The sequence below is a fragment of the Macaca nemestrina genome, chromosome 11, assembly GCF_043159975.1.
Source record: "Macaca nemestrina isolate mMacNem1 chromosome 11, mMacNem.hap1, whole genome shotgun sequence".
Classification (NCBI taxonomy): domain Eukaryota; kingdom Metazoa; phylum Chordata; class Mammalia; order Primates; family Cercopithecidae; genus Macaca; species Macaca nemestrina.
Window position 1 is genome coordinate 55,695,745 of NC_092135.1, and position 26,061 is coordinate 55,721,805.

General features: G+C 42.2%; 1 protein-coding gene and 1 long non-coding RNA gene across 10 annotated transcripts in view; one reads left to right on the forward strand and one right to left on the reverse strand.

The window, feature by feature from the left end:
- LOC105493210 (activin A receptor type 1) overlaps positions 1-13,356 on the reverse strand; it is a 141,732-nt gene extending 128,376 nt beyond the window's left edge. For 2 of the 6 annotated variants that reach the window (XM_011760733.3, XM_011760729.3), the window contains exon 1: positions 12,826-13,059. The gene's annotated coding sequence lies outside the window, so the exon portion shown is untranslated. Of the gene's footprint in view, positions 1-12,771 lie in introns of all 6 variants that reach the window. The other 4 variants (XM_011760731.3, XM_011760730.3, XM_011760728.3 and 1 more) reach the window with 4 other exon arrangements.
- A 143-nt stretch (positions 13,357-13,499) lies between these two features.
- LOC105493209 (uncharacterized) overlaps positions 13,500-26,061 on the forward strand; it is a 46,443-nt gene continuing 33,881 nt past the window's right edge. The window contains exon 1 of one of the 4 annotated variants that reach the window (XR_011609790.1): positions 13,500-13,756. This is a non-coding gene — a long non-coding RNA (uncharacterized lncRNA). Of the gene's footprint in view, positions 13,757-13,795; positions 15,743-26,061 lie in introns of those variants that run through there. The other 3 variants (XR_011609791.1, XR_011609792.1, XR_011609789.1) reach the window with 3 other exon arrangements.

Here is a 26,061-nt window from a genome sequence, read left to right on the forward strand (position 1 = left end):
GTCGTCAGGAGTTCGAGACCAGCCTGGCCAACATGGCAAAACCCTGTCTCTACTAAAAATAAAAAAATTAGCTGGGTGTGGTGGCACATGCCTGTTATCCCAGCTACTCAGGAGGCTGAGGCATGAGAATCGCTTGAACCCAGGAGACGGAGGTTGCAGTAAGCCGAGATCATGCCACTGCACTCCAGCCTGGCAACAGAACGAAACTCCATCTCAAGAAAAAAAAAGAGACAGACAGAGAGAGATTGATTTAGTAAGTGATTTTCCTAAAATGAGTAACTAAGGGCTCAAAAATTTTCCAGAAGAAATGCATTTATATTAACAACCCAAATTCCAAGTCTTTTAACTTGGAATCCAAATACATTGCTTAACGTTGTAGGAGCAAATTCTTTTTTTTTTTTTTTCCTGACCTCGTGATCTGCCTGCCTCGGCCTCCCAAAGTGCTGGGATTACAGGCGTGAACCACCGTGTCCAGCCTTACAGGAGCAAATTCTAAAGAAAAAATGCAGTATGAGAAATAAACATAAATTTATATTAATTTTTTTTTGAGACGGGGGTCTTTGTCACCCAGGCTGTATGGGATACAATAGCACAATCATGGCTCACTGCGGCCTTGGCCTCCCTGCTCAAGCAATTCTCCCACCTCAGCTTCCTGGGTAGCTGGGACTGTATACAGGTACATGCCACCACACCTTACTAATTTTTTAAAAAAATTTTTGTAGAGACACAGCCTTACTACGTTGCCCAGGCAAACTCCTGCACTCAAGGAATCCTCTTGCCATGGCCTCCCGAAGTGCTGTGATTACAGGAGTGACCCATTGTCACCGCACTTGGATACCGCGCTTGGCCGAATTCCCATGAAATTTTGTTTACTTGGGTTTCAGTTTTTAAATAGATCTAGCTTGATAATCACCAGGAAATCCAATCATCTTTTTATACAATACTGGCTAAATATCTCAAAATTTCCAAAAATTCCTATTTTACCTTCACATTACAAAATATCAAAAGCTCAAAAGATCAAATCCAAAAGATCAATTCAAAAGATCAAAAGCTACCTCTTCTGGTCTGTTCCAAAGTCATAAATAAAATGTTGCTGTTTCTTAAAAACTGTCTATCATAGCCCTACTGCTTTTTTTTTACAGCTATTATAAAAATAAAACTTTTTCCTTAAGTCTAAAAATCCATTGCCTCCACTCTTGATCAATAATAAAAAGCTGACTATATGAGTTTCCTGGTCACTAACTGCCTACTTACCACTCACCATATTTTTTTTTTAAAAAAAGGTAATCAGCCATATAAGCTCTGCTTTTAATGTAAAGCACACACCAGACATAGTGCTTTAAAACAATCAAAGTAAAGCTGTGGTTAGCAAGGCTTCCAAAGCCCAGAGTTCTTTACAGACTCATACTTCCACAGGAATAAAAAAAAAAAAAAAAAAAAAAAAATCATAAAGCTCCATTTCCTGGAAGGACCAAAAAAGAGTGAGACTGAGAGAATCAACAAATAACTAAACTTTACAAATAACTAAGTCTGTGCCCTTCTTAACAAATGAGGAAAGGAAAGCACCACAAAGACAAAGGTTAAGAAAACGACTTTCTTGGGCCACACAATTGGTTTACACCAGAGAACAGACGAGCATTTGAGTCTTAGGGTCATCTCCACACCACATTGCTTCACAAATACAAAGCAAAAACCCAATTCATGGCACAGCCATGAAATTTAAAATGTAACTATCCCTTGATTCAGCAATTCCAATCCTCGGTATTTATCTCCAGATACACAGGAGATAGATTATTGATTGATTGATTGATAGATAGATAGATAGACAGACAGACAGACAGACAGGCAGGCAGGGCGCGGTGGCTCACACCTGTAATCCCAGCACTTTGGGAGGCCAAGGCGGGCAGATCACCTGAGGTCAGGAGTTCCAGACCAGCCTGGCCAACATGAAGAAACCCTGTCTCTGCTTAAAAATACAAAATTAGCCTGGCATGGTGGCGGATGCCTGTAATCCCAGCTACTCGGGAGGCTGAGGCAGGAGAATTGCTTGAACCCGGGAGGTGGAGGTTGCAGTGAGCCAAGATCGCACCATTGCACTGCAGCCTGAGCAAAAAGAGGGAAAATCCATCTCAAAAAAAAAAAAAGAAAGAAAAGAAAAAGATAGATAGATAGATAGATAGATAGATAGATAGATAGATAGATTGATTGATTGATTGATTTTTGTAGGCATGGGGATATGTTTCAAGACCCCCAGTGAACGCCTGAAACCTCAGGTAATACTGAACTCTATCTATGGACAGTCCCTGAATTAAATGGTTTTACTGTACACCCTTCCTGTACTTCAAATCTTGTATTGTGCACACATATTACTGTCATAATATGACTAGTATCAAAAATAAAACAACATAATAAAATTATTTTATTTCTAGGAAAAAATGTATAGGAACTCATATTACTGTGCACATGTAATAAAATAAAGCTAACCAGGAACGAAAAATAAAAACACCAATTTGAATTAAACTAAAAATGTCACAGTTATATGGCCCCAAAAGGAGACAAGTCTCTAAGAGAACAAAAGAAATGCCCTCCTGGAAGATTTCCATGTACAACACTCACATCTGAGACAGATTCACCCTACTTGTGCTTAGAATGTCCTAAAACAATAAGACCTTTAGGGATCAAAAGGGAACCAAGTAGGAGAAGACAGAGGAGCTGAGGTGGACATAGCTGATTAAGAAACAATAAGTTGGAGGGAATCCTAAGCAAACAAGCCAAGGAGGAAAAAAAAAAAAAAGCTTCTCTGAATTTGAAAAGGACATTCCATTCTAAACTGGTTAAAAGCAAGGATAAATCTCAAGCACAGAGCATTTTCCTCTGGCATTTTTTTCCCATCTTGGGGCTCCAGCAACTTCTTTTTCACATTTTGTATCATCTATGATACCAAGAAAAGGTCACTATTAGAATTCGTTTTACCTTAATAAGGCTCAGTGAAATAGGCACAGACATAAGTTACAGGTGTCACCCATCAAACAGCGTATCTGCCTTTGATTCTACGAGCAGAGGTTTTACCAGTTCCCATGTTCAAAAGTTGAAGACTGTTATTTTACTCCTCTATTCGGATAAACAGTTGATTTATTTGCAAGATAAGGCACTTGACCCCAAAAAGTCAATATGAGACTTTGAACTGTTTGTAGCTGGTTCATTTTTTCATTCAGACCTCAACCCACTTCTTCCCATTTCCAAAAGGAAGCTCTCCCCCAGGGCATGCTCATCCCTCACCAATCACCAGTACAAACCCAATAGTCAATACAAAGCCAAAGCCCCAAACCCTCATCTCCAGAGTTCCAGTACCATAGTCCCAGCTTCTCACAGGGCTCATGTAAGCATTCTTCTGGGTTCTCGCTCTACCAGAACCTCAAACCCAACACCACAGTCCATCCCAAGCCAGGTCCTCTTGGCAACCTTCCATTTTCTTTTAAGAGCAACACCATTCTCCCCGTCATCCAGGTTCCAAAAGTCATATGTTTGCCCAACCCTCTCATCGCAAAAGTAATTTATTCACCAAGCCCTATGGCTTCTCCAGCCCAAGGCTAAAACCCTAGTTCCATCTATTCTCATTTCCTCCTGGCTTCTGGGCTTCCCACTCCACTAGACCAATCATCCTTGACTAACAGAAGGCTATGTGCCAGGGCCTCAAACTCATACACCTATAGGGTCAATCCAGTCGGCCTACAGGAACCAGGTAGGCGAGGAGTTTAAAACAAACAAACAAACAAACAAACCTGTCAGTGCAAGAACAATAAATAGCAACTAACACCGAACCTCAGCGTCTGGGAGAAAACAGGATGAACTGAGACAGTAGCAGCCACAGCACACACGTCTCCCTCAGACAGACACGGTCAAAAGAAGATCTGGCAGTTTCTTGTAGGAAGGAATACGGCCCTGGGGCTGCCAGAGTTTTCAGTGTTGCAGGAGCAGCTGGACATTTTGATTTTTTTTTAAATGAAAATGTCCCCCATTTTTACATGTTAGTAACTATGTTTTTTTAAAAATGTCTTAAATACAGTCTCAAACAGGACAGAACTCTGAGGTATACTGAGCTCAGAGACCACCAGTTTTCAACCTCTGCTCTGGTGCACACTGATGGTGATGTAGGAATTTACAGTCTGAGTTAAAGTTCAGATGTGTAACCTTAGACATTTATATCACCTCTCTAGGCCTCAGTTTCTCCCTCTATAAAATAGGCATAAGACTAGGTACTTTAGCTGGGCGCGGTGGCTCACGCCTGTAATCCCAGCACTTTGGGAGGCTGAGGTGGGCGGATCACAAGGTCAGGAGATCAAGACCATCCTGGCTAACATAGTGAAACCCCATCTCTAGTAAAAATATAAAAAATTAGCCGGGCATGGTGGCGGGCACCTGTAGTCCCAGCTACTCGGGAGGCTGAGGCAGGAGGATGGTGTGAACCTGGCATGTGGAGCTTGCCGTGAGCCGAGATCACGCAACTGCACTCCAGCCTGGGTGACAAAGCGAGACTCCGCCTCAAAAAAAAAAAGAAAAGAAAAGAAAAAAAAGAGTAGGTACTTTATGGAGTATGAGTGAGCATTAAATGAGATAATGCAAGAGGCTAGACCAAGGCCTGTTTTCATGCCATATCTTAACTTCCAGCCTGTCATTCAAAGTAAACCATAATGTGCCTCTAAATCTCCCTTTCTAAGCTTGCTCCTAATCATCATCTTGATGTGCTCTATAGAGTCAAGCCACATCACAAAGCACTTTTAACTGTGAACGTGCTGTTCCTTTCAGTTGTCTAAGGTCTTGCATGTTACCCTGAGAAGCTACATCCCAGGACACAGAGTCTGAGACCAGTGATTAAAAATATGTGCAACTGCCAGGCACAGTGGCTCACGCCTGTAATCCCAGCACTTTGGGAGGCCAAGGTGGGTGAATCACGAGGTCAGGAGTTCAAGACCAGCCTGGCCAACATGGTGAAACCCTATCTCTCCTAAAAACGAAAAAAAAAAAAATAGCTGGACATGGTGGCACGTGCCTATAATCCTGGCTACTCAGGAGGCTAAGGCAGAAGAATCACTTGAACCTGAGGCGGAGGTTGCAGTGAGCCGAGATCGCGCCATTGCACTCCAGCCCAGGCAACAGGGCAAGACTCCGATTCAAAAAAAGAAAGATGTGCAACTATCTTTTCTACAACTTGGCCTCTAAATAAAAAACAACCCCCTTATATTTACTTGTCCCATTCCCTCTTTTTGGAATGTTGCCTATGCTACAACCTATACACGTATAGATACCTCTCAAAATAACATCCAACTGGTACCTCTTTCAGAGGCCAAACAGCCACCTCCTTAAAGGTGTTGGTTGATCCTTATCCCTCTGTAACTTGTGACCAAGATATTCAGAGTTCTGCCACTAATAGTCAGACGTGTAATTATTCACTCCCTTACTCAAGTGAACCTTAATATTAACTTGATATTAACTGAGCTTTCTATGCCCAGCCTCACCTACAGGAAGACCTGATAAATGCTCAATAAATAAAGGACAAAGAAGAGGGGAAAAGATGAAGGAGGAGGAAAGCAAGATTTTAATGATAAGGACAATGACAACAATTAAACTCTTGTGTCTTTGAATGCAAAGAACTGTACCTACTAACGATTTGCTTTCATTTTTTATTTCTGAACAATATATGGGGGTCATCTTCCCTACCTCCCTCTCATCCTTTGGGTGTGTGTAACCTCGGCTTCTCCTTATTCTTGAACGTCAACAACCTCTTCAAGTATAATCTAAATAAACAGGGAGTTAAGTGGCTCCTGCCACCATTCTAAATGAATCAGTCCCACCTTTGATGCTGATGGGGATCAAGATGATGATGATGATGATGCACACTGGAGCTGGTCCAAATCACATATTACTCACTTTAATCTGATTTGGAAACAAGTAAAGACCCTTACACAGAAAAAATAATCTAGCGAGGGAGAGAAGCATAGGGGTATGAACTTTCTGTAAAATGACAGAAATCCACACAAAAAGAAAAACAAAAGTCTCATCCAGACTAGCAACTATTCAATAAACAAATTAAGGCTAATTTCCACAATACTTAGAATAGTTTTTTTCTGACTGCTTATTAGGACCCATTAGCAAGTTGTAAAATCAGTTTAATATATAAAGACTAGAATTTTTAAAATAAAAATTGAATATTAATTAAAAAGCATTATAATATTTTTTGTAGAACTTGTAATTCGGCTTTATTTTTAACACCCGTGCACATGCATGTATGTTTGTGTGTGCACCAGGTCATGATATAAAATGTACTGCTGAGTGTTAAAATGTTTTAAAAATACTGAAATAGGCCGGGCGCGGTGGCTCAAGCCTGTAATCCCAGCGCTTTGGGAGGCCGAGACGGGCGGATCACGAGGTCAGGAGATCGAGACCATCCTGGCTGACACGGTGAAACCCTGTCTCTACTAAAAAATACAAAAAATTAGCCGGGCGAGGTGGCGCGCGCCTGTAGTCCCAGCTACTCGGGAGGCTGAGGCAGGAGAATGGCCTGAACCCGGGAGACGGAGCTTGCAGTGAGCTGAGATCCGGCCACTGCACTCCAGCCTGGGCGACAGAGCAAGACTCCATCTCAAAAAAAATAAAAATAAAAAAAATTTAAAAAATTAAAAAAAATAAAAATACTGAAATAGAACATTTATGTTTATATAAAGTAAGCTCTGCTGACCAAGCTTTTGTATTTTACTAGGCCATCCTCATAAGATATTTGTTCTTGCCACTTATTGTTCACAACAACTCGGGTTCTTCAAGTTCAAGAAAAGCATATGAAAACTGTATGAAAAATAGCATTGGGCACATGTGTCCCTTATCGTGAAAAGGAAGGTGTCACTCTAGATAACTACCTACACTTTCACTCGTACGTATATTTCTATCTTGTGTAAGTCCCTGACATCAGGACAAGGGATATTCCTCCCTAAGCTCCAGCCTTTATGGTCATGTTTGCTTATACACATTAACTCACTACTTACAGAGAGTAAATCAAGCACATCTTACTTTCACTCCAAGTGTAGTCAACACTCATCAATAGCTGCAATAGTGGAAGTTTCGGAACTTGGTTTAAAATATCACCTCAACTCATCCTTTCTATTCCAGAATGCTCAAGTTCTTCTTACTGCATATTTTCCTCAGTACCCACTTTCCAAACTCCCAAGTATCATCCCACTTCTAACGTCCAACTTTGTCCACGATCACCCCACCTTCATTCTCCCCTCTGTACATTTCTAAAGTTCAAGGTTATATTTTTGGAGGGCCTATCAATATTCTTCTATAACTGGCTAAAAAGGAATCCCCCAAACCAGAGCAACCTTGCTTTTCAATGGCATGGTGATATTAATAGCCAATCTTGGCTTTCATAGATAAGCAAAAACACACAGCCATCAAGTATTGAAGATGAAAAGTTACTTGTGGTATGTCCACTGATTTCAGCCCTTAAAATCTCTCAGAAGAGGAGTTTACTTTGGATTCCATCCATTTTCCAAAGAGGTCACCTACATTCTTCCACCTCTCACACAAGCATTGCCCACCACTATATTTTCACTGTCAACTGTTTGGAAACATACGCAACAGGAAAAAGTCCGAGTAAAGTAATTGATTCACTGAGTGTTTGGGTCCTAACTATAAATAATAAAGGATTCCCTGCTCTGTAGGATATAAAAAATTAGTGAGATATTCTTCCCAAAAATGGAAGCATCACCCTTAAATATAAAAACAAAGAAAGAAACATATGCTGAAAAGAACACAATAAATGTCTGTGGAATTGACTAAGCACAGGTTATAACATTAAGCACTAAGAAGAGGTATCAAAAGCAGTTCCTTCTACATAGAATGTCTTTCGTTCCCACTTTCCAAACTCATCCTTACGGACCACAGTGACTAGTATCATCTTGTCCCCGATTTCCCTGATTCCCTAGAGGACTGGGTCCCTTTGCTCCCTTAATATGCAATCATCCCTTCATTCTCTCAGCAATTCAAAAAGATTTATTGACCGTGTGGTCTAGGCCAAGCATTGTGTTAGGTGCAAAAGTTACACAAAAGATGAATAAAACAGTCCCTTGCCTCAAGAAGCCCAGGGAGAGAATTTGAAAGGTTTTAAATTGGTGAAGGGCAATGACTTGTGCAGAAAGAATCAATGGAGGAATGAACAACTTGAAGTCTTTGCCCTCAGAGAGATCAATCACGTCCCATAATAAGAAATGGGGATGATAAAACCTAGGAGACTGTCGAAAGGCAAAACGGCAATATCCAGAAAGCAGTCTTGCTTAGTAAGATTACTCTGAGCCTTGAAGAATCTGGGTCCCCCAAAAAGGAGGGGAGTGGGGGGCAATGGAGAGACCAGAACAGCCAGGGTTTGGCCTCAAGATGAATGAGAACTGACCTTGGGCGATCCCTCAGGACACTTATGCTAAAAGTAGTCTCACCGGGATCCGCCCTCTTCAAAACAACCTTCACCTACTGCACAAGCCTCCACAAAATTTAGGAAGACTGAAATTTAAAGTTACTTTCCCAGTCACAGAAATAAAGGCCAAATACCCAGAGTCAACAATGAAGCAACTCTAATGGGCAAAGTGGAATGTTGGTCAGAGAATGAAACCCAAAAATCAAACAACTGAAGAGCATTGGCTCTGGAAAACAAAGCTGACGGATCACATAAGAGCCTTTATACATATAAACAATCTCACATTTCCAGAACTGCCTAGAAGAGCACAGGAATAGTATTCGCATATGCGGTCAGTTTGAATATTAGGGGCAGAGGGTGTATGTGTGTTAACTCAGAAAAGGAAGCTGCCGAATCTCTTATTAGTTAATTTTGAGAGTGTGAGTTCAAGCAAAACTACCTCCCATCTGAACCAAAGGCTGTGATGTGCCAACCACACCAAACTGATGAGGCTCTTTCGAAAGCAGTCTTTCATTTGAATGTCCTTCCAACAGACAAATCCTAGTTTAGAACTTCTGATTCTTAAACTTAACATGGCAAGCAAGAACACTCCATGGCCAACTGCTAAAAATGAGGAGGTAAATCTTCCATTTGGTTCTTCTGAGAACTGGAATTGGCCACAGAAAGAAACACAAAGTTTTCACTCCAAAAGATCAAAGAAGGCATTTTGTACCAGGAAACCCAATTCCAAATCCTCATTTCCAGGAATAAAGCCACAGTGCCCAGTGCTTGCTTGGGAAAATAAAACAGGAGATTCTGCGGATTCCAATTAAAATTTCTGATGGCTTTATTTCCCAGCCTCACCAGTTTAATGTTGCTAACATTTCATCCAGGCCCTGCTTTAACTTAAATACTGCTTCCAGCTCTGAATGGTCACACCTTACTACTGGGTAAAAAGGAAAGTGTCTTAACACTTCACGACAGCATTCTTTGCCCCATCCCAAGTGCTAGATATATAAGACAAGGTGATGCTGAAAAGTGCTAGCTTCAGCCCAGGCTGTGTCTCCCATAACTACAGCCAGGTGAAACCTCACTGCAGCCCACGCTATTTAGTTGCAATACTGGAAAGGAGAGTAGAAGCAGGAGAAAATAGGGGAGGAGGGGTATATACCTCAACCTTATTCAAATATAACAAACAATGAGCTTGCTTTACAATTATTTCCTGGGGTCTTGTCAATCAGCCAATAGTTCTTGTGTACCTACTGCATACAAGGCACCAAGCTAAATCTATCGTCAGCATAGTGCAGTAAAATATTCCCTAAATAATCATTATGTTAATAGTTATGTGCTTAATTTTCTTTATCATTTTACAAAAAAATGTATCGTGTATGTAGGTTATAAAGTCTAAAAATAAAATCATCACCTATGAACCCATCACCCAATCCAAAAACCAGAACATCACCAATACTGTATCATCTACCTACCTCCTCCATTTTTATTCCAGGTCCCTGCACCATACGCACACTCCACATAATCTTTATTCTGAAGCTGGGATTTCAGTGCAAGTACAAACGCATATTTATGACTACCTCCTATTCCTAACAAGTGAGTTGGCTTTCCAAATATGGTAGTAATACACAATTTCCTCTTTAAAAAAAATGATGTCTTTAGGTTCTTTTCTTTAAGTGAATCGTTGCTTTAAAGAAAAATATTAATAGAGTAAGTGGGACTCAGCCATGGTAAACTCAGGAAGACAGTATGTGAGTGAATGAAGTTTGACAATCACTGGCAAAAGTGGCCAAGAACATGAGTTCTGAAGTCCTGCAGACCTCTGGTTCAAATCCCCATTCTACCACCGAAATTTGCCAAGCTTCAATTTCTTATTGTAGAAAGGTAAAGTAACAATAAGACATATGGTATTTGTGGAAATGTCATGAAAAAGCACCTGTAAAGCCCAGTGCCTAGCACATATCCAGCACCCCTAAACTATCCTGTCATTAAAGCCACCCAAACATATCAAAGAGTTTTGCCACCATCAGTGGTTTGCTTCTCCAGAATTCCTACTGAGTTGGGCATGAGATCTCTTCACATAAAAATAAATCAAGATGCAGGGATCCAAGAGGAGAAGAAGCCACAGATGACAGCTCCCAGTCCCAGCACTGATTCCATCTTCACCTCATGACCTTGAAGAGCAGGATCATTTTTCAGATCCATTTCTGTCCTGCCCCTCTCCCTCAGAAGACTGGACTACTCAATCCAAGCCTGAGAATTACCTAGAAGCCTACCATGACCATCACGGGACTAGTTCAGAACAATCTAGGGCAAGACAGAGGCATAACCACTATATCCTGACTCAATCTCTGTTATACCTTTCTTGGACACATAAAGAAAATCTGGCAAATCACTACTTTGAAAAAAATTCATTACAATTCTATTAATCAAATTAAATTCCTCACTTCTGAAATTAATATATTACATTCCTGAATATGGCATCTTTACTCTGAATCCTTAATATTCCTTTAAATTCCTCACAGATAACAACAAACTTGCTTGGATTCAAATGATCACTCTCTTCCAAGGTACAAAAGTTCTAAGACTACTATCTAACTCAGGTTTTATTTAAAATCACCCTCTCCATTTCAAGTAAAACTCAACAACACAGCTGGAAAGGGAGGGCATGAACCCAATCTATAATCATCGCAATCCTTAGTCTTTGTCACTTATCCGAAATTTATCTATACATCATTCACCACCTGTGAGTACCCGCATAAGGGGTAATAGTAGAAGTGCTATTATCCAACACCCAGTTACATCAACTTAAGGCCTACATTTCAGCTTCAAAAGAATCCCATTTTTTAAAATTCCAAGACAGAAAATAAAAACAAATGAATCATAAAATAAGTGATCGAAGTCCCATCCAGGCATAAGATAACCTTCTGACCCCTATGTCCCCATCAGTGAAATGGATGAGGCCCATATTCCAAACTTAAGCAGTCTGCACACTATAAAGCTGCATGGAGAGGCCGATGTCTGAGGTCAGCACAAGTCTAGTGTCTGCTGGCTGCCCAAGCCTGGGCCCCTGGCCAGCAACCCACCTCCAGAGACAAGTGCCAGGACATACTATAGTGTTTCCATTTAAGGCCCGCCACTTGGATCAGCCCATCTCTGAAATTTCTTAACACCACCTTTCCAGGAAGAATTTTTTTGGGGAAAAGGGAGGTGGTGTCTATTTTTTGCCACCGCCTTCCCTTGGGCTGTCAGAGCAATCTGCATCTCTGGGACAGGATTCTTTAAAACCACTGGGTTATGTCTCAATTCATGGGCCTCTTTTCAAAAATATGTAAAAGCACGTATGGAACGGCCCCTTTGCCCATCACCTAACTCTTATCATACATCCCTCAAAAAAGAAAGAAAAGCCCAATAAAATTGACAAGTCCATTGTGTTACCTTGCTGCCTCTCCCCAAAAGTCAAATTCATGACAACTTTTTAATCAAGACTTTTCTTATGTTACTAAGTGGAACGTTTTCTTCTCTAAGTAGCTTCTCTTCCATGCAAGCGGCGTTCAAATCTCCAGGGGAAAGGAGGGGTGGGGAGGGGGTGGGAGACTATCTGGCACAAACTGGACAGAGCCGAGCCAGTCTAGAACCCGACGGAAGTTACTGAATCCAGCGGCCCCAGAGGCCCACATCTCTTCTTAGGGCGCCCGAGGTTCTAGCCTCACTGTTTTGGTTACAGTGTTGAAGGAAGGGTTTTAAACTTGGCAAAGTACCGTGCAACATCTGTAACCACATTTGCCTTCTGGGGATCGGAAGATGAATCCCACATTCCTGGCTTTGAAGCTTTTTGAAACTGCAGCTAGGAAGAACCGAGGGAGGGAGGGAGTTGAGCAGAGTTTATTGGCTGTCTCTCCAGCAGAAAATTCCTCTTGGAAGAGATGGATATTTTGAGGGTGGGGGAAATTCGCCTATCTATCTCCTTACTCTCTACCAAGCTCTGCTAGGAAGGTGAGCCCCGTGGCCCCGCGGCCAGATCGATTTAAAAGTCAGAGTCGCACACCCTGAAGGAGTTCACAACACACACACACGCACACACGCACGCACACACACCCCAATGCAAGCCTGAGACCCCCGCTCCACGCCTCTGCCCTCCCCCCCCCCTCATATCCCACCAGCAGTTCAGGCCCAAAGCAAGACAGTTTTGTTCGGCGGCTGCTTCCCCCACGGAGTGGGGATCAAGCTTGGGGGAGAAAGGAATGAAAGCGAGGGGGAGGCACCGCAGACGCCCACCCTGCCACCCCCGATCCCTGCCTCTTCTCCCGCTAGGCTACCTCCTCCCTCGGTCCTCCCGGCTCCAGCAGGCGCGGCAGGCGACCTGCGCTCACCTCGGGTCCCGCCGCGGCCGGGGGCTGAGCCGGGGGAGGCGGAGTGCAAGGCAGCCGGGCGCTGCAGGTCGGCGCGGCGCGGGGCGGGGCGGGGCGGTGCAGCCGGCGAGGGAGCCCGGAACTCTGCGGGGCCGGCAGCCGGGGACCGAGGGCCGGCCCAGAGCAGCGGCGGCTGCGGCGGCTGCAGCGGAGCGGTGCGTGGGGCCGGGGGCTTCCCAGCCCTGGGGCCGGCACGGCTGGCCGAGGAGCAGGCTGGCAGCGGCAGCGGCGGCAGCGGCAGCCACCCGGGGGAAAGAGCCGGGGGAGGGCGGGGAGGCGGGGTGAAGAGGAGGAGGAAGGGGAGGAGGGCGGGCGGAATAAACTTCCCGAGGCGCAGAGGCTCGGGCTGGGAGCACGGTCGCGGGCGGGGCGGGGCGGGCGGACCAGCGGGACTTGCCCCCGGGGGCGGTGGGGGAGACCGTCACAGAGAGTAGAAAAGTTCCCCCAGCGCCGAGGGGGAGGCTGCGGCGGCGGCGGCGGCTGCAAAGAGCAGGAGCCGGAGCGGGAGGAGCGGGAGGAGGAGGAGGAGGAAGTGGCTGCGGAGCGCTCGGCCAATGAGTGTCTGGAGCTGTGATTAACCAGGCAGCAACACATCATTTCCTCCCGGCGCGGATCCAGGGAGCCGGGAGGGGAGAGAGGAGGCGGCGGGGCGGGGCCGTCCCCGCGCCCCCTGCAGGCGCCCGGCCGAGGGCGAGCCCGCCGAGCCCCGCCGAGCTTGACCGCGCCGCCCCCGGCGCGCCGGGCGCTGTCTGGCGGGTCGCTCGGCCCGCCGGATGGAAGCTACAAGCGCGCCGCCAGCGGGGCTCCTCGGAGGCGGCGGGGCAGGCCCGAGCTGGGCTCCCGTGGCCGGGGTGGGAGGAGAAGAGGCCGCGCGGCACGGGTGAGTGCCCAGGTAGGCGCGGGCGGGGCCGTCTGGACAGCTCCCGAGGGCGCGCGGGGCAGGCGGGCGGACGGGCGGGCATCCCGGGCCCAGGGACTGCGGGCGGCCACCTACTCGAGCCCTGCATGTCAGACTTGGGCTGGATTCTCAGAGAGAAGCCTTAGCATTCTCATCCAGGCCATCTCTGACCTGCCTTCAAATCCCCTTCCACCTTTGCTCATTTCCTCGCAAGGTCTAGGGTTATGCAAGAGCTTGCCGTGTTCGCCGTTGGCTTCCTTAGTAACAGAAATAAGCATGGAGGGGCTTCTGCAGTGATCTAGCCCTGTCCTAGGCGCCATGGGAGCTTACAGTGGAAAGGCAGGAACATTCTCCGCTGCAGAGAGGCCGATAACCTCGGTCCTTAGATACACAAAAACGCCCCAGTGTGCTAATATTACCCAGAGCGTCAAAAAGGCAAGCAAGGATCAAATTTTGCATGGTTCCTGCTGAGTGTAAAGGAAAGCACTAAGCCATTTTATCTGCCCTCTAGAAGCTTATAATGTACAGCCCTATCACAAAGCAAAATAAAAACATGAAACCTATAAATGGGAATGCCATAAAGTATTTTTATCTCTACAGGTTCATTCATGCAGAGGGCATTTATTGGGTGACTGCAGTACTGCAAAAGGTTGCAAAGGAAATGGAAGATCTGGTCCCTGCAGGTTGGGAGTTTACGATCTAATTAGAAACACAAGGCATATATACGTGAAAAAACTAGAATCCCCAGCTGTAAGCAAAAGGATGGAGTAGGTGGGGGCATTTTCTTCATAAAGAGGAGGGCTTTGTACCTGTATGATTGGTGAGGATCAAGAGAGGCAAGTTCAGTACCAATCAAGGCAAGAGCACCTATATGTGTCCCTGCTCTATAGAATGATATAACAGGGCCCTCATTGTCACTTGGCTGAAGTGTCAGCTCTGCCACTTACAAACTGTTTTGACCTGGGGCACATTTTTAACCTAAGAAGGGAATAAAGGTTGTCTCGTGAGGTGGTTGTACAGTTCAAATGAGATTACAAACGTGAAAGCTTGTGAAGCTCAATCATGTACATTCACGGAGTCCTCATTGTACAAACTAGCCCCTTCTTGGTAACCTTTAGAGTTCCCTCCTAGGTTGTAAGCTGCAAGAGGGCAGGGACCAGGTCTGGTTGTATTCATCATGTATCACAATGCCTAGCAGAAGGGTTCATGTGGGTGTTCAATAAAATTTTGCTGAGTAGGTAAATGAATTAATGAATCCCGTTATGCTTTGAACAGTTCCTATTATTTGCTCCTTAAGCAGCTCTTTCAATAGTGGTCTTATTGTGTGGCTGGCTCAGTGAAAAACCCTCTAACTCAACCTCCTGTGACTAACTTGTGTGCCAGGAGACTGGGAGAATTCTGGATGGTACTGTCAGAGGCATTCGAACCAGAGAAACTCCATTTTGAATGAGGGCTGGGAAAATGAGGCTGAGACTGGCTGGACTACATTCTCAGAAAGTCAGGCTTTCCTAGCCTCTAGACCTTTACAGCTAAGGGAACAAATTAATAATGTTTACTAAACAAACCCAGACTTGGGAGTGTCCAGATATCCCGAGATCTGGAGAACAAAGGTATTCCTAATTTTGCTTTAAAAGTAATATTGATTCTTGCAAAATATAGTAATTAATTTATTTATTACAAACTCTTATAGCAGAGCACATCTCCCGGTATATACAAGCGATGTACCTAGCATGGAATCGTTCCTCCTCTTACTTTCGGCAACATCCTTCTTTGTCTATGGAGTAGGTGTCCTTTCACCACTTTACTTTCTTAATAAACTGGCTTTTACTTTACACTGCGGACTCGCCCTGAATTCTTTCTTGCGTGAGATCCAAGAACCCTCTCTTGGGGTCTGGATTGGGACCCCTGCCCTATAACATATACCTGGCAACCACAGATGGGACTTCAGTGCAGAAACCCTGATCCAGCAGCTACCTTTGGGTAAGTGTTGGGGTCCTGTAACAGTACTTGTGGCCTTTTAACATAAAGAGTGTGTGTGTGTGTGTGTGTGTGTGTGTGTGTGTGTGTATAAAGCAAGAGGCAAAAGGCTCCTCCACTCCTCCACCAGGATACAGCCTTCCACACAAGCCCTGTGCACACAAAGATACAGCCCTTTAGCTTGGACACCTTAATCCGGGGTTTCTCAACCTTAGCACTATTGACATTTTTGGCTGGGTAATTGTTGTGAATGCTGTCCTGTGCATTGTAAGATGTTTGGCAGCATCCTTGACCTCTACTCACTAACTGCCAGAACACCCTCCCGTCACAGTTGTGACAACCAAAAATGTCTCCAGACAGTGCCAAATATCTCCTGGGAGGGGGTGCCAAACTACCTCCTGTTGAGACCCGCAACCGTACTCTAAGATCTAATTCACTGATTGAACTCTGGTGGAAAATCACACTAGTAAAGTTACTTGGAGGAAATACATCTTCTGTTATTCTAAGATTTTCAGATCTCCTCAATCATATGTTTCAAGGAGCACGACTCTTGCTAATTAATTGCCTGCTGCATTGTGAATTGGCATCTCTTCTGTTTTCTGCATATCCTCCTCCTTTACGCCCAGATCAACATGTTCATTTCTAAAAGTCAACAGCTTTCAAAAACTATTAAGAAACAGGGTCTTGAGCAACATAAGAGTCCCGTATGATATTTTTCTATAAAATTGGGGGAATTTATTTTATAAAATTTTGCAGACAGCTTCTCTGTTACAGTGTGTTAAGCTTTTAGATTTACAAACAATAACCACATCCTCTTTGTACTCAGATTGTGATACAATAAGTATATAAGTCATAATTTTTTTAATTATTTTATTTAACATATTTAACCTCACTGAGTACTTTTCTTTCATCTTGGAACCATTTCTTTTTGGTTTCAGAGAGAGGTTTTATTTCATAATGGGATAAAAACATGTTTTCTTAGCTGGGTGCAGTGGCTCACGCCTGTAATCCCAGCACTTTGGGAGGCTGAGGCGGGTGGATCACTTGAGATCAGGAGTTCAAGACCAGCCTGGCCAACATGGTGAAACCCTGTCTCTACTGAAAATACAAAACTTAGCCAGGCTTGGTGGCACGTGCCTGTAATCCCAGCTACTCGGGAGGCTGAGGCAGGAGAATCACTTGAACCCAGGAGGCAGAGGTTGCAGTGAGCCAAAATGGGGCCACTGCACTCAAACCTGGGTGACAGAGTGAGACTCTGTCCCAAAAAAAAAAAAAAAAAAAAAAAAAAAACACGTTTTCTTAAAATCTGTAACATAAAAATCAGCTTAATTGTCAACTTCCAGAAGCAGATTCTTCAGAATATTGGTGGGATATTTGAGAGCTGGTGATAATTCATAAAAATCCTGATGGATTGATGTGCTGTTCAACTTAATAAATGTTTCTTGAAGAAAAATAAAGATTAATAGTGGAAGGAAGGAACAAACAAATCCAGATAAGTCTGTTCACTAAGTAATGGGCATGTAGAACGAAAAAAAAAAAAATCCCTCCTTATAGAAGACAATAGTACCATGTTTGTGATGTGAACAGATTTTTATTCAGCAAACAATATCATCTGTCTTATTAAATAAGGTTATTTGAAGCACAGGTTTTATATAGTTTTGTTTATATTTAGTTTCAGTTTCATAGTTGTATAGTGGTTACAATATATGCAGATGAGTTTATACAGGTAGGCATCCACACAACCTAGAAAAATGGCAAAGGTTGAGGGTTGAATGTGGTATATGGTTAAAATAATTTTCCAATTTCTATTTTGTTAGACTAGAATAATGACATATACTCCTAGGGAGGTCTCCAGGTTCTCTATGAATTCTTGAAATTTGTGCTTTTGCATCAATCACAATGTTTTCGCAACAATATATTAAAGAAATTCATATTGTGTGTATTGTGGATCATATGAGTGTCTACCATGCAACTATGACCCCATTGCCTTTTTTGCTATGTGCCTAAAAGGACATCCACCTTATTTAAATGATGTTTTAATAAAAATAAGGCATTACTGAAGGTTCATGGTCATTTAAAAAAAAAAAAAAGGTACATACATTTTAAAGCCATGTATATCACTCAAGTGTGAGAAATACTAGCCCAGATGCATCATAACTGTTCTTAGAGAATAATGAATTAAAAGGCCTTGAGATCTGAAAGGGCCTAATCCTGAGGCCCTAAGAAACCAATAGTATATTCTAAAGATCTAAGCAACTCGATCAAAATAGTAGGGGGTGGAAGAGAAAATCATAAGCGGAAAGGATTACTAAAAGTCCTGTCTGGCTTGGCACCCTTTTTCTCAAAAGGTAAACATTTAAACCAGTCAGGACAGACATTTGTTTATCTTCCAAGTTAAACTTTCCCAGGTGTATCAATGACTCATTAACTGTGCATTTCATATAAGAGTTCACTGGCCACCTACCATATTCAGGGAACTATGAGAGTTATACACAGAGTCCTCAAGCTGCCTATAGTTGAAATGGGAGGTCAATGCAGTCACTTCTGGCATGGCAGACTACATACAAACCACTGTGTGACTATGGGCCAACAGTGTGATATAAGAGGCATTACAAAATTATGCCAATTATTTATTAAATGGTATTGAGGCACTTGGAAAAAAAATTCTGTTAGTGCCTCCCCTCAAGCCATTTCTGAAAATATTTCCAAAAGGAATAAAAAGTTAAATATATACACATATATTTAATCATAAAATTAAAGCAAATGTAGGTAAATATTTATCTTTAGATGGGAAAAGAACTTTCTAAATAAAAGCAATGGAAGAAATAAAGGTTGATTTGCTTGACTACAGGAAAAAATTTCCCTAACATTCTGATTTTTGTCCAAAATGTTCCCTAAAAATGTTTAAGAAAAATCAAACAAAAGAAGATATTTTCTTTTTTTTTTTTTTTGAGATGGAGTCGCTCTGTCACCCAGGCTGGAATGCAGTGGCATGATCTCGGCTCACTGCAAGCTCCACCTCCCGGGTTCACACCATTCTCTTGCCTCAGCCTCCCAAGTAGCTAGGACTACAGGTGCCTGCCACCATGCCCGGCTCATTTTTTGTGTGTTTAGTAGATACGGGGTTTCACTGTGTTAGCCAGGATGGTCTAGATCTCCTGGCCTGGTGATCCACCCACCTCGGCCTCCCAAAGTACTGGGATTACAGGCATAAGCCACCGTGCCTGGCCTTTTCTTTGTATTTTCAACACATGCTCAAAGGGTTAAAATCTTTAATTATAAAAAATTTCAAATAAAATGTACCATCTAATAGAGCATTAAGCAAATAGTATGACTAGACAAGGAAAATTTAAATTATTACATAGGAGATTTAGGAAAAAAGTTTACCCTTTCTAAAATTCTAAGAAAAGATAATACAAACAAAACTGAGATAAAATATTTAATATAATTATTTCACACAATTTGTCAGCAATTAAATATATTCCCCTTTTTTTTTTTTGAGACGGAGTCTCGCTGTGTCGCCCAGGCTGGAGTGCAGTGGCGCGACCTCGGCTCACTGCAAGCTCCGCCTCCCGGGTTCACGCCATTCTCCTGCCTCAGCCTCCGAGTAGCTGGGACTACAGGCGCCCGCCACCACGCCCGGCTAGTTTTTTGTATTTTTAGTAGAGACGGGGTTTCACCATGTTAGCCAGGGATGGTCTCGATCTCCTGACCTCGTGATCCACCCGCCTCGGCCTCCCAAAGTGCTGGGATTACAGGCTTGAGCCACCGCGCCCGGCCCAATATATTCTCTATTGGCGAAATTGACTTTATAAAGGACATAGTTGCTATGGAGCGTGTAAACTGGAAAACAATTTCTGGAAGATAATTAGGTGATATGTATCAAATACTTTAAAAGATGTATACCCTTGGACATTTTAATCCCATTTCAGAAACTTATGCCATGAAAATAATTATCATTGCACAAAAATTTATGTAAAAGAATAATTACTATCTAATAACTTCTGAAATTCCAACAATAAAGCCTAAGTTGAAAAAAAATCAAAGACAAAGGTAATATTCCAATTCCATAACCCTTATAAGCACATTCCTCCATCAAATGTATACACAAAGAAAAAAGACTAGAAGGAAATATTCCAGGATGTGCAATACTTACATGAATTATGACTGACTTATTTTCTTCTTTACACATCTATGTGTTCCAATTTTTCTATAACATACTACTTTTATAAGCAGAAATAATAAACATTATAAAAATAGCAATGCACATATTTTTAAAGGGTCTGACAATCATGGGACAAGACCTAACTGGTAAGGAATGCATATGGATTTTTATTTGTGAAGTGGGAGGTGCAGTGTTGTGAATGGAATTCAAATTTGACATTTTTGTTCTCTGGTAGTAGGTCCATCTCTTTCAGAAGAAATTTTTTCAGAGAACTCATAGAGCTTTGACTTGCCTCTTTTGCCTGCATCTCAGGTTCTTTGTGACAACCTCCTTGTAGCCTCAAGGGATAGATGCCCATCAGGACTGTCCATGGTCTTGCTCACATTCTGAAGCTCCTTGAGTTTCTAATTTACTTAATTACGTTAATTTAGCTACATTGTTGAGGTGTGGATTTTAAAAGCTAGTCCCATGGCGGGAAGATCAAATTAATTTCTTCCTGAAATTAAACAATGTCTTTCAAATATAACTGTGTGGCTCTTAGTAGAATCCAGCACTATAGTGGCTTTTCAGTTTTAGGAAGCATTCTTTTTCCTGATGGGTGTTCTGAGCAATGGCATCATGAAGACATTTTCATGGATTAGAAATCAGATTAATTTTCTAAGTCCTGATGTAGCCCCATTCTACCAATATCTAAAATCCAAAGGCTTCCTTTTTATTAACCTACTTTTGTTCGGTGAAACTCCAGAGAGCAACTGCTAAGGTTAATTACATATATGTAGTGGAGAACTAGGTGTGTGATCCTAGGCAAGTAACTTCAGATTTCAGAGCCTAGTTTTTCCTCAGGTGTAGAGTGAGGGGTGGGTTGCACCTTGGAGGTCTCTGCATTTTGAAATTCCTCAAGTTAAGTTGGAATTCCTAGGAAGTTAATTGTTTGAAGTTGCTGATACTGCATTTGATGTTTCTGAGGAAGAAAAGCTTAAAATTTCTAGAAAATTACAGAAGACCAGTGTTACTAGAGTGAAGTGAGCATGTGGTGAAATGGCTATGGAGGAGGATGAGGTAGCCTGGCCAATTATGCAGGTCTCACAAGTCACCATCAAGGGAAGTGATTAAAAGGATTTAAGTGGGTCGGGTGCGGTGGCTAACACCTGTAATTCCAGCACTTTGGGAGGCTGAAGCAGGCAAATCACCTGAGGTCGGTAGTTCAAGACCAGCCTGACCAACATGGAGAAACCCCATCTCTACTAAAAATACAGTTGGGCGTGGTGGCTCATGCCTGTAATCCTAGCTACTTGGGAGGCTGAGGCGGGAGGATTGCCTGAATCCAGAAGGCGGAGGTTGTGGTGAGCTGAAATCACACAATTGCACTCCAGCCTGGGCAGCAAGAGCAAAACTCCGTCTCAAAAAAAAAAAAAAAAACGGGTTTAAGCAAGGAAGTGAGTGACAAATTTGCTTTACATCACTTATCACTATACCCAGTACATCGTATGTCTCTATTAATCATGTTTTTTCCTAATAATTATTTTACTGTTTAAAAAAAGAAAGGCTGGGCATGGTGGCTCACACTTGTAATCCCAGCAGTTAGGGAGGTCGGGTTGAGTGGATCACCTGAAGTCAGGCGTTCAAGAACAGCCTGGCCAACATGGCGAAACCCCATCTCTACTAAAAACACAAAAAAATTAGCTGGTCATGGTGGTGGGCGCCTGTAATCCCAGCTACTTAGGAGGCTGAGGCAGGAGAATTGTTTGAACCTAGGAGGTGGAGTTTGCAGTGAGCCAAGATCGTAGCATTGCACTCCAGCCTGGGCGATAGAGCAAGACTGTGTGTCAAAAAAAAAAAAAAGAAAGAAAGAAAGAAAAAAAGCAAGTATGCCAGGGCAGTGGCAGATGCCTGTAATTCCAGCACTTTGGGAAGCTGAGGCAGGAGGATTTGCTTGAGCTCAGGGCTTGGGCAACATGGCAAAACCCCATATCTACAAAAAATACAAAAATTAGATGGGTACGGTGGTACCAGCCTGTAGTCCCAGCTACTCGGGAGGCTGAGATGGGAGGATCACTTGAGCCCTGGAGGTCAAGGCTGCAGTGAGCGAAGATTGTGTCACTGCACTGCAACCTGGGCAACAGAGTGAGACCCTTTCTCCAAAAGGAAAAAAGAAACGAAAATGTACAAGTACAAAAGGATATATTGGATTCAGAGTCCAGAGTGCTAACTATTACACCATGGAACCCACAAAAGGATATATTGTATAGTGAAAAATAAATTCCAGAACCACCATTGTTTCCCAACTACTCATTTCCCTCTCAATAATGCCAGCTTCTATGTATCCTTAAAGAGATGTTCTAGACATATGAAAGTATACATGTATTCTCTTTTATCTTAACGCAGATGGTATGCTATCCACACTCTTCTATCCTTTGTTTTCTTTTTTTAAAATTAACCTAAAGGTTTATCTTGAAGATTAGTAGTTCTCTATTGATAAACAGTCTTCATTATTTCAACACAGTTGTTACATCCAAGCGTGTACTGTTGTTATAGTGCCACCTCCCTCAAGGAAGCACAGAACTCTAGACTTGGAAGGGACAGAAGATCTCATTTAGTCCCAGCCTGCCTTTTACGCAGAAAAAGTTTGTCCCTGAAAATCAATGTGACTCTTCAGGTTCCATAGCAGGTTACGGCAAGGCTGGAACTAGAACTTGGTTCTTCTGTGATTATGAAGTTATACATGTTGTAATAAAAAATACTTTTTTGTTGTTTTAGAGACAGAATCTCACTCTGTAGCCCAGACTGAGTGCAGTGGCGCTATCATAGCTCACCGTAGGTGCGAACCCCTAACCTCAAGTTATCCTCTCAATTCAGCCTCCCAAAGCCCTGGGATCACAGGCATGAGCCACTGTGCCTGGGCTAAAAATACTTCCTAAATGGTATGCCTGGTAAGATTTAATTTTTGTTCTTTAAACAACCATATATGATGCGTACAAATGAGCTTGAAGGGCTATTTACCAAGATACTGACACTGGTAATCTTGGGATGATGGCAGTGCTGATGATCTTATACTCTTATACTTTTCTGGGCATTTTTCTTTTTTGACAGAGTCTCACCCTTGTGCCCAGGCTGGAATGCAGTGGCACAATCTTAGCTCACTGCAACCTTCACTTCCTGGGTTCAAGCAATTCTCCTGCCTTAGCCTCATGAGTAGCTGGGATTATAGGCATGCACCACAATGCCCGGCTAATATTTTTTATTATTATTTTTGGTAGAGATGGGGTTTCACCATGTTGGCCAGGCTGGTCTCAAACTCTTGACCTCAAGTGATCAGACCGCCTCAACCTCCCAAAGTGCTGGGATTACAGATGTGAGCCACCATTCTCAGCCTCTTTTTTGGGTTTTGACAGCAACTTTATTGAGATATAATATACATACCATACAATTCGCCCATTTAAAAGTGTACAATGGTTTTTCACGTATCAAATAGTTGTGCAACCATCACTGCAATCAATTTTGAAACATTTTCATTACCCCAAAAAGAATTCCTGCAGCCATTAGCAGTTTCTCAACATATTTATACATCTTTCCACAATTTAATTTTTTTATTTGTATAAATTTAATGGGTACAAGTGCAATTTTGTTACATGGATATATTGAGTAGTCATATACTTTTTATTCATATGTTGTATTTCCTAAGAGTTATGCAATAATTGTTGCTTTATAATAAAATAAACATGTTAGAAATAAAGTTAAAATAATGCAACACATACTATAAAAAATAAACATAGGCTGTGCACAGAGGCTCGTTCCTGTAATCCCAACACTTTGGGAGACTGAAGAGGGAGGACTGTTTGAGTTCAGGAGTTCAAGACCAGCCTGGGCAATATAGTGAGACCCCTGTATCTTCGAAAAAAGAAAAAGAAAATTAGCCAGGTATGGTGGCACATACCTGTAGTCTCAGCTATGCAGGAGGCTGAGAGACTGAGGCAGGAGGATTGCTTGAGCCCAAGAGTTCAAGGCTGCAGTGAGCCAAAATTGTGCCACTAGACACCAGTCTGAGCAACAGAGTGGGACCCTGTCTCAAAAAAAAAAAAAAGAGAGAGAGAGAGAGAAAAGTATTTCAATGCAGGTAAAACTGATTTTACTGTCCAATGTAAGTAGATACGATATTTTAGATAAATTTATCTTGCTTTTTTCATTATTCACATGTTATATATAAATATAAATACACATGGTTTTCTGTGACTCCTCGAGTTTTGTTGTGAGCATTGTCCCAGATCATTAGATAGTCTATGAGAGTATGATGGTGATGGGGAATCTCGTTGTTTCCTTAGGATAGATTCTTTTTTTTTTTTTTTTTTTTTTTGAGACAGAGTCTTGCTCTGTCGCCCAGGCTGGAGTGCAGTGGTACGATCTTGGCTCACTGCAACTTCTGCTTCCCAGGTTCAAGTGATTCTTCTGCCTCAGCCTCCCAAGTAACTGGGATTACAGGTGCGGACTGTCTTGCCTGGCTAATTTTGTATTTTTAGTAGAGACGGGGTTTCACCATGTTGGCCAGGTTGGTCTTGAAATCCTGACCTCAAGTGATCTACCCGCCTCGGCCTCCCAAAGTGCTGGGATTACAGGTGTGAGCCACCGTGCCTAGCAGGATAGATTCTTAAAAATAGGACTCCAGATCATATTTCCAATTGTCCAGTAATAAGAACTCTCTGCAGTGGCTTGTCCATCTTACCACATTATCTTTGTTACCACACATTCTATTATCATTGCCAGTTTGGAAATTTTAAGTGTTAGTTTCTTCAATCTGAATATTTGATTGCTAATGAGATTGTACCTTGTTCATAAATATATGTTAGCTGTTTATTTTTCTAATTTTCTTTTTCATTAAGGCCCTTTGCATACTGTTCCATTAGCACTTTAGTATTATTTTTGTTGAAAATAGTATAAAGCGGTTTGAGGTTTTTTCCTGCTGAGGACTGACTAGGTAGAAATTCTAATCTGCAAACAACTTTTAAAGATTAACTTAGTTCCCACTTATTAATTTTCCCATCTTTGCAGTGGGGCTGGCTGCCTTTCTCTTGGGAACTCTTTCCATTTCTATTATACTGAAGGAGTCACCAGTGATGAGGGAGGGAACAGTCTGAAAAGTTTGTTTTATTTTGATAAAATGGTTGTTTGCCAATTTTATTCTAAAGCTTCCAAAATAATATTGTATATACTATCAATAATATAAAAACTGCATTAAGTAATGTTTGATTTTCCTAAGTAACCAGAAAAATTGTGTTCAACCAAATTCATCTATCCCTATCAAGGTTAACATCAACACCGAGTCAAATAGTACCAGAGTATAAAATGCACCAAATCTTGCTTTACTTTTCTCTTTGACGAACATGAATTTTTAAACCAATGAACAGTCTGAAGTTTGACTATGACTCAGTTCCTCCTAGTGCTCTACCACAGAGTACAAAAGGTTACCAAATCCTCCAGTTTCTAACACAGAAATCCAATTTGGAATGAAGGAAATAAACGTCCCACTCTTTAACAACTAAAGATGTTACTGATCACATCTAAGAATTTAGAGTTTCAAAATGTGAATTGTGAAAACATTTTAATCTCTTCATAATGGAAAGGACTTGGAAATGGAAAAGAAATACGCATACAAGAAGGAAAAAAATTGTTGGTGCCAGTGGTTATTCCTAGATAGAAAATGGCCACATAATCTATTTGGTGATAAAGGAGAAGAAAAAGGCAATTTATTGATCTGGATGAACATGATGTTCCACACAGCCTCTCGTAGAGCTGAGATGAGCTTTCAATTGGAAAAGCTTACTCTGTCGCTGCTAAAGGTCAGAAGTTCCCTGTTGGCAAATCAAGTGTGGATTTGTTGACAAATCAAGTGTTCATCAGAAGTTTTTCTGCAGTGAATTTTCTACTTCCACTTGATTCTCAGTTAGATAGATATTAGGCACCAGTGAAATTTCATAATCATAACACAGTTTTACTTAGATACTATTTGATCTTGAAAATAAAACAAAAATTGCTTTAGATGTTTACAATTATCACTACTCAGTCTTTGAAGTAGAATGATGGAATTTTCTATTTTGAAGAGAATTTTGAACTAATTTAATACAGCCCTCAATTCTTTTTGAGAATTTGATGATATTAGGGTTTC